Source organism: Poecilia reticulata, chromosome 1 (genome assembly GCF_904066995.2).
Source record: "Poecilia reticulata chromosome 1, P_reticulata-male-v2, whole genome shotgun sequence".
Taxonomy (NCBI): Eukaryota; Metazoa; Chordata; class Actinopteri; order Cyprinodontiformes; family Poeciliidae; genus Poecilia; species Poecilia reticulata.
In genome coordinates this window covers 19,786,711-19,798,133 of record NC_088830.1, presented here as the reverse complement: position 1 = coordinate 19,798,133, position 11,423 = coordinate 19,786,711, and positions in this window count along the sequence as shown.

Here is an 11,423-nt window from a genome sequence, read left to right as displayed (position 1 = left end):
TACAGATAACCATAAAAAGCAAGGAGTTAAAAGCACGCCTTAGAGAGTATCCTGAGTTCTCACTGGCGATTTTGCTATTGATATGCCTTTTGACTCAAACTGAAACTAATGTTGGGCTTTTGAATGGAAAGAAATTGAGGTAATTATAAAATGAAAAAGTGTAGAAAAAGGCAGGTATTGAAGCCTGAAGAGGATCAGAGAACATGCAAAGTCCTTTTATGATGGTCTGGTGAAGTTGCGATCTGAATACTAACATTGTATTCAGGTATGGCATAAAAGACCATTTATCTTATGACACTCTCCTGATGCAACTGAAGGCAGTTTTCTTTTGTTCCCTTATTCAACATATGTACTAAGCTAAGAACCAGATCCTTCTAAAGGTTCAATCATTGTGATTGATTAGAGTTCAGTGCATTTTTGACACTACAGATAATCTTGTTGCCGACATTTATCTTTATTTTGTTAAACACAAATATATTTTAAATATTCAAAGACTGCCATATGAATAACATGATTTTTTTTTAACAATTTGGAAGTTGTGGAGTGTGACTAAATTGACAGTGTGTGACAAAGTGTGTACACATCATAATAACAGGTGCCAGCCATTGAGTATGAGCCATTAAATGAATCATCACATGTGAGATGATATCATATTTAAGAAGCAGTGAATGATGGTGTCTTTGCCCACAAGGTGAATCTCAAAGGTACATGATGGAAGAGGGTTTTTTTGTCAATACTGTTCCTCAAGATGGCAAAAATGTATTTATTATTATTTTTAAAATAAGCAGTCACAGCGTATTGTTCTACTTTTTTATTTTTTTTTACAGTAAAAACCCAACTCAGTCCAATGATATTAAGGTTAAAAAGTCTAATAACTTTTGTTTCACTTTTTATTTATTCAGGTAAATCTCATTTGGACATTAGGTCTTATATTTGAGAGTGACCTGTTTTATATAAATATACAAAACAACATGTTAAAAATATGACATGGTACAATTCTTTCAACCAAATTAACTGAAAGAACACAACTCAAAATAAAATAAGACATTTGCAATAGAATATCATGCGCAGGAGCAGACATCTAATTGTGCTTTCTTCATTTTAGCAGTTATTAAAAAAACACTTCGGTTCAAATAACCTACACAGCTTTTGGTCCTGCTGTAGTTTGTTCTAAGTAAATCTATCTTTATAATAAAAGGCTTTTTTTCCAAGTTCTATATGACCGCAGCGTCTGCATGCATTTGGCACTGAGTATCTTTACAGCTTTCAGGTAATTCATTATTGTATAAAACAAAATAGCAATGATCCAAAATGGATCCTTGTGGAACCCCATTTTTCAAAAATTGTTCACGTATTGTGAACTTTAACATATTGTTCTCACTTTTTCATCCTACTCATAGACGGCAAGGGACAGCAGGAACTGTCAGACTATACTGACCTCTGCATAGAGCTTTCATTTTAAATCCCAGTAATGTTTGAAACATGAATTATATTATGTGCCTCTGTCCTCAGAGTTTAATTAGGGAAAGGATGCTGCCTCACTGGGAAAACAGAGACCTCTAATTAGAGAAATGTTTTGTTCTTCTTCTGTTGCTTGTTTATTATAAAGAGTCTAAAATCATCAGTCATGAAATATTTCAAAGAAAAGAATGTATTACTTTTATGTTCTTTGTTGAAAGTATTGCTTAAAAACGGGAAAGAAAGAAGCAGTTCAGAATTGGTTCTCACTGTCATGTATCATTGCAGTGGAATTGATTCCCAACATTACTTGTGTGTGTTTTTATCTATACCATTTGCAGTGGGTCTCATTACCCAGCAGGGCTAAGGGGAGAGAGATGATTCAAAAATCCTTCAGGCGTTGATTGGAGCTTTGAGGAGCTTAATCAGCTGCTGTTGCAACTAAAAACTCCTATATTTGAGTTGTTTCTTATCAAAATAGATTGTTTTTGTTGTTGAACCGTACTGGCATAAATAAGCCTTATTTTGAGGTGAACAAATAAATACATTTAAGGAAACTCAATATCCACAAATAAGTCAGTACTTGCAATTGGTTTTACGTGTCTTATGGAATGTTTACCTTTATGTTTCACTTTTTATTATCTTTCTGTACTTTTTTTTTTTTTCCTGTGGGATTTTTTTTTCTGGATTTTTGGGAAATTTTCTAAAGTCAAATAATGGAATCACAACTTTTTTCTTTTTCTGGCACAGAATCGACAGATCAAACCTGTTTACAATTGCCTTTGATGTGAACTGTTTTTTTGTCTATCATCTGAGACAAGTCTCACAGTCAAAAACACAACATTGCAGTTCCTGTATTCATTTGGTTATGACACAGGCCAGGCATAACAGACAGCAGGACAGGAGCTCACTTCTGAGTTTTTTTCTGTTTTCTGATGGGAGTGTCTGATTCGGAGAAGGTCACTGTTCTTTTTTACCCTGGCTATATGAAGTCTGCCTGGTGTTTGCTGGGAATGGAGTTCCCAGCAAACATCAACAGTACGTGCCTGCCTGGGGGAAGTGGATTATATTATTACTAAATCAAATAATGTCTGTGTGTATCTAGCCCCGTGTCTGGGTCATCACATTATAAAAAAATAGTTTTGATCGTTTCTCACAGAATGTCACAGGGAAAAATAATATTGTGTAAAAACTGTAAATATTATTTCTAGTTGTAGAGGAACTGATTTGGGGCAAAACAGCAGAAGAAGAAGAAAGTTTCTGCTTGAAGAAGAAGCTACATCACTCAACACTGAAATCTTCCCTGGCTGCAAAAACGTTTTTGTAGAATAACTTTTACATTAGGAATGCAATATTGACATTTTTAACATGCATTTATAATACATTCGTCCTGAACAACTCAGATGTAGCTTGGCTGAAATAGCGGTGTTTCTATTGACCATAAAATTGTGCAAACTGGAATTCATGGAAACATGGGAATGTTGTTGATTAAAAGTTTTTCCACCTACTACGGAAACATATTTTTCAAATCACAAGTCACATCACTTTGCATACAGCTTACATTGGCTTGTGTTGTTTTTTCCCTTGCAGTAAAAAAACCTCATGCTGTATTAGACATATTCACTTTGTTAGGTTTTACAGTTGAGGTCTTCCTCAAAGTGCTTATAGTAACTCAACAGGGTTTATAATTGTTCCAGTAGTTCCAAATTATTAAACTTTGCTCTTTCATCGTAAGTTTGCAATTTAATAATAAAAACTGTAATAATGGAGAAAAATTCAAGGTTTTATATAGTCATTGATAAGCTCTGACATTTAAGGTGCATTTCCACTGGGCTCTACTTTACCCATATCAGATATTTTTATTGGCAGTACTAGAAGCACTGTGACCGTCATATATGATGTGCTACGAAACTGAATGACTGCAGGCACTTTCAATTTAACATGTCAAGAGGGTTGAAAGTGTGGGAAATAGACAATATTTCACTTTGGCGTACAACAAATTACATTGAACAAACAAATATCGCTGTCTGTAAGTAAAAATAGTTTTAATAGTTCACATTTAGACTTTTATAACAATATGATGTGGTAAAGAAACCACATCCTATTGTGGTTTCTTTACCACAATAGGATGTGGATTTTCTATATATAAGTTGAGGACACCTTCAAAATACAGATGTCTGTAATGTTTTTTGATTTATTTTAAGTCCAGTCCTCAAAATCTACTATTGTGCAACATCTAGAATGCTTTTCCGCTTCTACACACCTGAATCAAATTCACAGCCAGGGACATAAGATGCTGATGAGCCATTTGATTCAGGTGTGTTGGACAAGTGAGTTGCAGGCTGGTATAGCTCTCAAGGACTTGACTTGGGCTCCTCTGATTTAGATGATGAAGGTAATGATATTTTCTAATGCTGTTAAGGATAGATGGGCCATCATAACTGGGACATTACATAGTGAGTGGTAATGCAAATTCAAGGTTACATTCCCTGTTTTAGAAGAATGTTTCTGACAGTTTCATAACTGCATTTATAATAGATGCATTTCAGCATTGTATCGTACTAATTTAAAATGTACTTAGACATAGTTACATATGTCTATTAACTCATACAGTCACGGTTCTTGCATAAATGGATAACTGGGCAAATGCTGTCTTTGCTGTCCCATGGCACACAAAGCTTACATCCACTTCCCAGACCAAGGTCATTGTGTAAAAGAGTGACTTTTAAACTTGTAGAATAATTTTGTAAAGGTTTCACAGCTCTATACGTTGTTTTTTCTGTCTCTCAATTTGAGATGGTCCTAATGCCAACATCAAAAATTTTCCTTTTTTTGTTTTCAAAGACAGAAATGAAGCTCCTTGAATTGTTTTTGGACTTTTTTTCTGCCTTGTGGCCACCATGTGAGAGAGACAAATGGCAAAAACTGCAACTGATCTCATGTATTCTTATTATTTTAAGAAACTGAGACAACATAGATTTACACTATTCGTCTGAAATATATAGTTTTTTTAGTACACCTTATTAAAGTCACATCTGACCTACCTTTTTGACATAGTCTTGATTTAGATTTTGGTAAAAGGATTTACAGTGAAGAAAATCCTTGCAATTGCTTTCTGTTAGTGTTGCTGTGATAATGGATTCAGTCCCATAATTATATTTAGAATTTATTAATGATAGGAATATTAATGATATTCAATATTAAATTGAATATTTCAAACCCACTACCAACTAGAAAGTGAAATTCATCACTTGTGCAAAGCACTTGTGATGTTTGCGTTTATAGTCTGCCACCTTGTGGCGGTGTTGAGTAGTTGCACACCAAGTTATAGAATATAAAGATTGTAAAGGTACAAATACATTTTACAATAAGCAATCATATTTCATTATATTGTAGCTTACCGGTACACTGTCTTAGGCTTGAGCAGTAGATGTGCGTTATTAGATATACAATTTAAAAGCAAATAACATAAATAATCCAATGTTGGGTTTTATTTTTAATCAGTTGTTGATGTTTAGCTTTCATCACCAGGCAAAGGTTAATATTTTAATTCTTTATTTTTTTTATTGCATAGCAGATATTTTCCCTTTCTGTAATATATGTTGAACTTAATACAGATGAATTGCTTTCTGCATTGCATTTAATGTGGGATGTGCAACAACCAGCATAATGCAGTTGATATGTGTCACTTCCACTTAAAAAAATAAATGGAAATACTGTAAAGTCGTCCTGTGCAAGAATTTTAATGTCAGTGATTCACTCTAGAAGCGGCTAATTCACTAATTACTTTGGCTTTTACTTCAGTAGTTTGTGAACCTGCTCATTTGGTAACCTTAACTATAGATATTACTCACTTTGACCCATTTTTGGGTTGAAAATGTGACCTGGTATGTAGGGTCAATCCCATAATCAAATCCTTTTTTTGTTAAACTGTCTCAATCTGTTCATATTTGACCGTTATTCAAATTCACAAATTGTGAGCTAAATACACTCTTACAACAAATGGCAATTTTTTTGCATCAATTCACATAGCATGCATACTTTTGAATTGTAGGAAGAAAATAAGCACACAGAAAAAAAAAAAAAAAACAAGCTTGCACTGTCTGGGAGAGCATACGAAGCATATGAACTCCCTCTGAGCAAGATGGTTCACCAGATAGCAGCAACCTTTTTAGATTTCAGTCATCAACACAAGCCCAAGGAGGCTTCCACTGGAAAAGTCATACTCTAGTGATTTTTATATATTTATTTTTTTTAATGTAGCACTGAAAGCATGCATGGAGCCTGAAAGCTAATCAGAGAACGATAACCATCATTAGAGCTAGAGCTAGTTCTACTGAATTAACTTTTAATGCGTCTCTTTTCCTTTAGCAGTTTCTTTACAAGGTACATTTCACAGTTTGAAGTCGTCAGAATAGATGGTAAATATAAATGTTTTCTGTACATCTCGGGTTCAAATTTTACATAACCAGCAATATTATTAATACTTATTCAGATATATTACAGGCGGAAGCAAATACAGCAAAATCAGTGACTTATCTAGACAAAATGACTTTCTCTACCAGACACATAATGTCTTACTGCAACTGAAGGTTGAAATTATATCAACAGTCAAAATGTTCTATTGTTTGTGATTTCAATCATCTGGAACAGACAAAAAAATCCTTCTTTTAAAACATTTGTTTAAAGCTACGTTGTATTATATACATTATACGCTTTCTTTTTTGCTATTTTGTGTCTTTTAGGTTCTTCTGTACTGAACAAATATGTACTCCTACATCTTAAACTTGTCCAGATCTTTTCATGGTAAAGCTCAAAATTCCTGTTTGTTTATATGAGGATTTCGGGTAACTTTTTATGTTGACCACTCAAGCACTTTTAAAGCTATGAGTTTCATTCATTTGTTGTGAATAGGCACTCTATACATGAACTGAACTGAATAGAAAATAACTTGTACACATAATCATTCGTCAAACAAACTCCATTTTAAAACGTTCTGCTCCTTTTAAGTTGATTTCTGTATATGGGTCTAAAAGCATTTTACAATTAGATTTGTGCATAAATTTTTAAAGCATAAAACTGTTATCAAGCACTAATGAAAACTAATCTACTCATTGATGTGTGTGAGAGACAGACTGTGGGGATGCTTCTGAATCCTCACTGATATGCAGATGCTTCTCTGATCACATTCCACATGCATCACTGCAACACCGCCATTGTTAAATGTGTCCCCTGGACTGTTGCGCTGACTTATTGGCAGTGTTGCAGTAAGTGCATCTGCACACATTTTCTCACATGAAACATTTCCCTGCATTATCATATTCCCCATTCTCTGGGTTGATGGCGAACTGTGAGTGTGTGGAAAGAAATCAAACACCCAGAACGCCGATAGACACTTCAGAGATGCTGAAGGAAAGTTGTTCCAACCTAATTGATATTGATGAAATTCAAAGGGTATCTTTTTGCGGGCAACTTTTTTTTTTTTCTGGGTTAATACTTCACCAAGAGTAATTTTCCGATCAGAAATACACCACTAGACCTAATTCAAAAAGCAAATGAGCAAGAGGATTAGGAGTGAGGCTCATGCTAATGGTGAAGTAATTTCACTCTCAGGCAGATAGACGACTCTGCAAGAGGATTTATCCAATCTTCTCCAACTCCTCTGAAATCCGCTTAAATTTATTAGGCTAATATCCCAGGGACCGAAATGATTTTAAATCAGACACTCCAAAACAAAAGTGTGCCACATTTTCATTGTCACATCTTTAGTTTTCGCTTTTAGAATGTTTATGTAAATATCGCAACTTTTGGCAAATTTTGTGCACTATTTTATCTCATAACTTATTTCAATGGTCTTCCTGTTAATTGTACAGACCTTACTATGCTTTATGAAGTAGAGCGAAGGTAGAGGTATTTAAAAAGCATTTCTATATTCCGAAATAAGCATACAAACCATCTCCACTGTTATCCACTGTTACAATATAGATTTACTTTTGTTTTTACCAACATTTTGGCTACACTAATTATCCAGTAGGTCTCATTAGACCTAATTAATTGAAGACTAAGGCTTTCATTGTTTTGGAAAAGCTTTGTTACAGTTATTAACTCCAGCTCAGATAAACCAACAGAGCAACCTAGCGGTAACAAAAGCAGAGCATAGCAACGCATTCGAGAGATCATTTCTCCTTGACTGCTTTTGTTACTCAGATGTGTGCCTCTTCCTGACACCTTTTTTCATATTTCAATGGTGAGTGGATATTGAACATGCTACTTGTCCAGCAGGTAATTATGAATGTTTTATTCAAGCTGTTCAAATGTTAAATGGAGTTTATTAATAGTGAAAAAGATTAAAGAAAAGTGATACTTTACTTGTCTTGAAAGATTAACACTGCAGAATGGGTTCAATGTTTGTAGTGACACGTTTTGTTTTCAATTCATCACATATTTGCCATTAAAGTTTTTGTTACATTTTCACCGTAATGCTCTAACACTGCCTTTAATGGCAAAAACATCAGCTTCTTTGACCTTGGCATCATAAGAAGACAAGAAAGAGCTACAATGTATTGTTGTACTATTTAAATTCTAATGAAGTTTGCCAGTATATGAATTTTAGCTTTATTCTGTATGCAAATACATGAAAGATTGCTGTGTGTGTATGTGTATATATATATATATATATATAGTGTGAGTTTCCCCAGTGAACTATTTTGAAGCGGTGAAAAGATCCTGTTGGCTTCGAATGTCTCCAACCTGCATACATGGTGACATCACCATAACAACAGGACAGGGTGGCATTCAGTAATAATGGAAAATTACTCTGTGCTCTTAGAGTTTTTTTTTTTTCTTTGAGTATTCAGGGATTTCTTCTGCAAATTAAGTGATTAGACTTCATTAGGTGAAGAGTGAGCTAAAAACGTAAATAGTGATGTTGCAGTCAGTTTAAATCTCAAGCAATTTTTAGAGGATTTCAAACAATGCTCGTTTCTCTTCCTAATTTGATAGTGAGTGACGTAAGAAAGGCAACTGCCTGCTTGCTAAATCACACAAAAGACAGAGAATGAGCTCCCTGTGGGGAGTTTACAATTGTGAGATTAGAATTTCAGAAAAACATTAGAAAAAAAATGTGCTTAGCCTTGTGAATTGACTTTTTTCTTTTTTTTTGTAGACGACTGTATTTTCTGATATTTTTATCTTGTTAATTTTACTGCAGGTAAGTTGCATTAGCAGTTGGTGTTGATCTGACAGAAGGCTTTAACGTAGTAGGGCAGGAAGGAGCAGATATCAATTGGAAACCAGGAAAAATATTTCTTAGCTTTCTAATTTTAATGATGAAACGGTAAGCTCTCTTTCCCATTGGTCTTTGTCCACAGTTCTGTTATTTTGCATGGTTAAGAGTATGAGCAGGGAAAAACGTAAATAATTGATAAGTTGAGTGGATTGTCTTGCTAAGGTGTTGAAAGGCTTCTGATGACAGAGAAATATACCATGCATACTCTATTACTTTTCTTTTTTAGCTGGACATTGAATACACATCTTTCTACCTCCTTTCCAGTTTTCAATAATATATTCAAGTGTCATTACGTAAAGAAAAAACACTTTTTTGAGACAAAAAAAAAAGGCATCCCTACCTGGCTAAAAATATGACACTTTTGCGAGCACAGAAAAGTTTACAACTTCTCGATTTACATAAAATAAAAAAAACATACAAAGGTAATGGATTCAGGGTACGTGTTGCTTAGAATATCTTGTTCAGACAAAAAACAGCTCTGAGTGGTGCCGAGGAAAAACACTTTTTAAAAGAAATGCACCATGCACAAATATCTAAAACATGGTGAATTTTATCTCTGAGCAGATTGTTGTTAAAGAAGCAATCTTAAATAATTTCTTGTCACTGTTAGCCTAAACAGAAAATAGAATTTGTATCAATGATTAATCTGACAATGGTGACTATGACATTAATGTATTTCAGTCAAATGTGTAAAGTGCTAATTGGCATCTGTTGCATATCACATCACCACTAACAGTTTATAAGTACAGTTTATACAATGTTCTTTGGTGTCTTTTTTTCTTGGGAGTAACACAAAGTGGTTCCAGAAACAACAGATTGGCCATTAAATCTGCTTCGGTCTCACCTGCTGCCATGTGCAGCTCCTGAGAAGAAACTGCAAAGAAGAACAGCGGCGACCTAAGAGAAATGACTTGAGCAGAATTACAGGCTGTTGTAAGGATGTGATGTGGAAGAAGAAAAAAAAAAACCTCAGGCAGCAGTTTCAAATTGCACACACAATTTATTTGAAAACTCTGAACTCTTCTTAGTTTGTAAACAGTCTACACGGAAATGAAGACTCACGGATGTCACTTGGTATGAAGACGTTGTTGGTAGTTCTCAGTTCCAGATTAAAGTCTTTTAATGACTGTATGAAATAAACCCTTTAGATGTAAAAAGAAGAGGTGATCTTTCTGCCCTTCCTGACCTTGTTTAGTAGATTTACTTCTACATGATTTAACAGCTCATTATTGTCGTCTAACTAAAACAATGCTCACATGAGTGGAGGAAGTTTGCTTGCCCTTTTTAGAATTTTTCATTTTTGAACTCTGGAGTTTTCTATTTTCCCTTGCTGAATGTAGTTTATTGGGTTTCAGTAATGTGTGTATTCGTGTTTATTTGAATAAATGTCTTGGGAAGGATCCTGGTTGTGTATTCACCTCTGCAACATACTTTTATCTTCATGAAATCATGTTTTCCTTTTATCTCAGTCATTGCAGCATGGCACTGATTTCCATCCTGTATAGCAATTGCCGTGGTGCAGGCTGTATGGAGGTATACAGAATTACCCATTTTCAGCCAGAAATAATATAGTACTTCTGAATTGCCCCTGATGTGCATCGCAATATGCACCTTCAAATCATTCTTTTCCCCTCACAGATGAAAGCAAACACATCATCAAACAGGTTTCGCTTCTGCGCTGAGCTGCTTGCATTCATCCAATGGGTTCGTTGGGCTTAGAGTGATATTTTGTGCTAACACTTACTTGCTGATGTCAAGCACCAAAAAATATGTGACAATGTTGAAATGGAATTGGCCCATTTTTGCTTCAAGTAAATATGATGGGATGCTGTTTTACAACACTGTTTGGACACGAGCTTTAAAAATGCCATTTTTTTTGTTGACTAAAGGCAACACCAAACCTTTATCTCTTGATACAAGTGGACATGAACAATAAACCGACAAGGTTTTGCACTTTAACAATAGCTCTGCTTATGAAACAAGTTCTTAATTGTGAAAAGGAAAACAAAGGTAAGGAAGAAATAATTTTTTATTAAAACTTAAACACTTATTAAGAGAGGAAAAATGAATACATATTAACTCAAAAAAACATATGTGGTAAAAACAACCCCAAAATCAGGGTATTTTGCAAATCCAGTCCTAGGTCTGGGCTGACTTAGGTCATTTTTTATTCACCATAACAGGTTTAAGCAAGGGTCTGATGCTTCTGGGTTAGCCTTTATCCAAGTTGTCGGAAGCTATTGCGCATTAGCACAGCTCATGTCAGTATATGGGGGTCAAATAGCCCACTTTCTGTGCAGTACAAGATGCAGAATTTTGAACTTTAAATCTGCAGTGAGTAGCATTTATAAAAAAAAAAAAATCAATCTCCTCCACCTCCCCCAAGGGTTACTATTGTGGAGTTCAGAAATGCACCACTCCTGGTCAAAAACAACAAATCAGAGTCAGGGGGAAGGTCTTAATGCTGTCAATACCACTTGTTTACACACACACCTCAATATGCTAATGGTGGAGTAATGACATACCAGTACAGGAAAAACTGTTTATCTGCCATCGTCAGTGACCATGCCAACTAGCTTGATCATTCATGGCATACACAAGCATGATGATTAACAAAAACTGAGGCAAAACATCACTTTATTGAGTTACTACAATAAATTAGCTTTTCACTAATTTA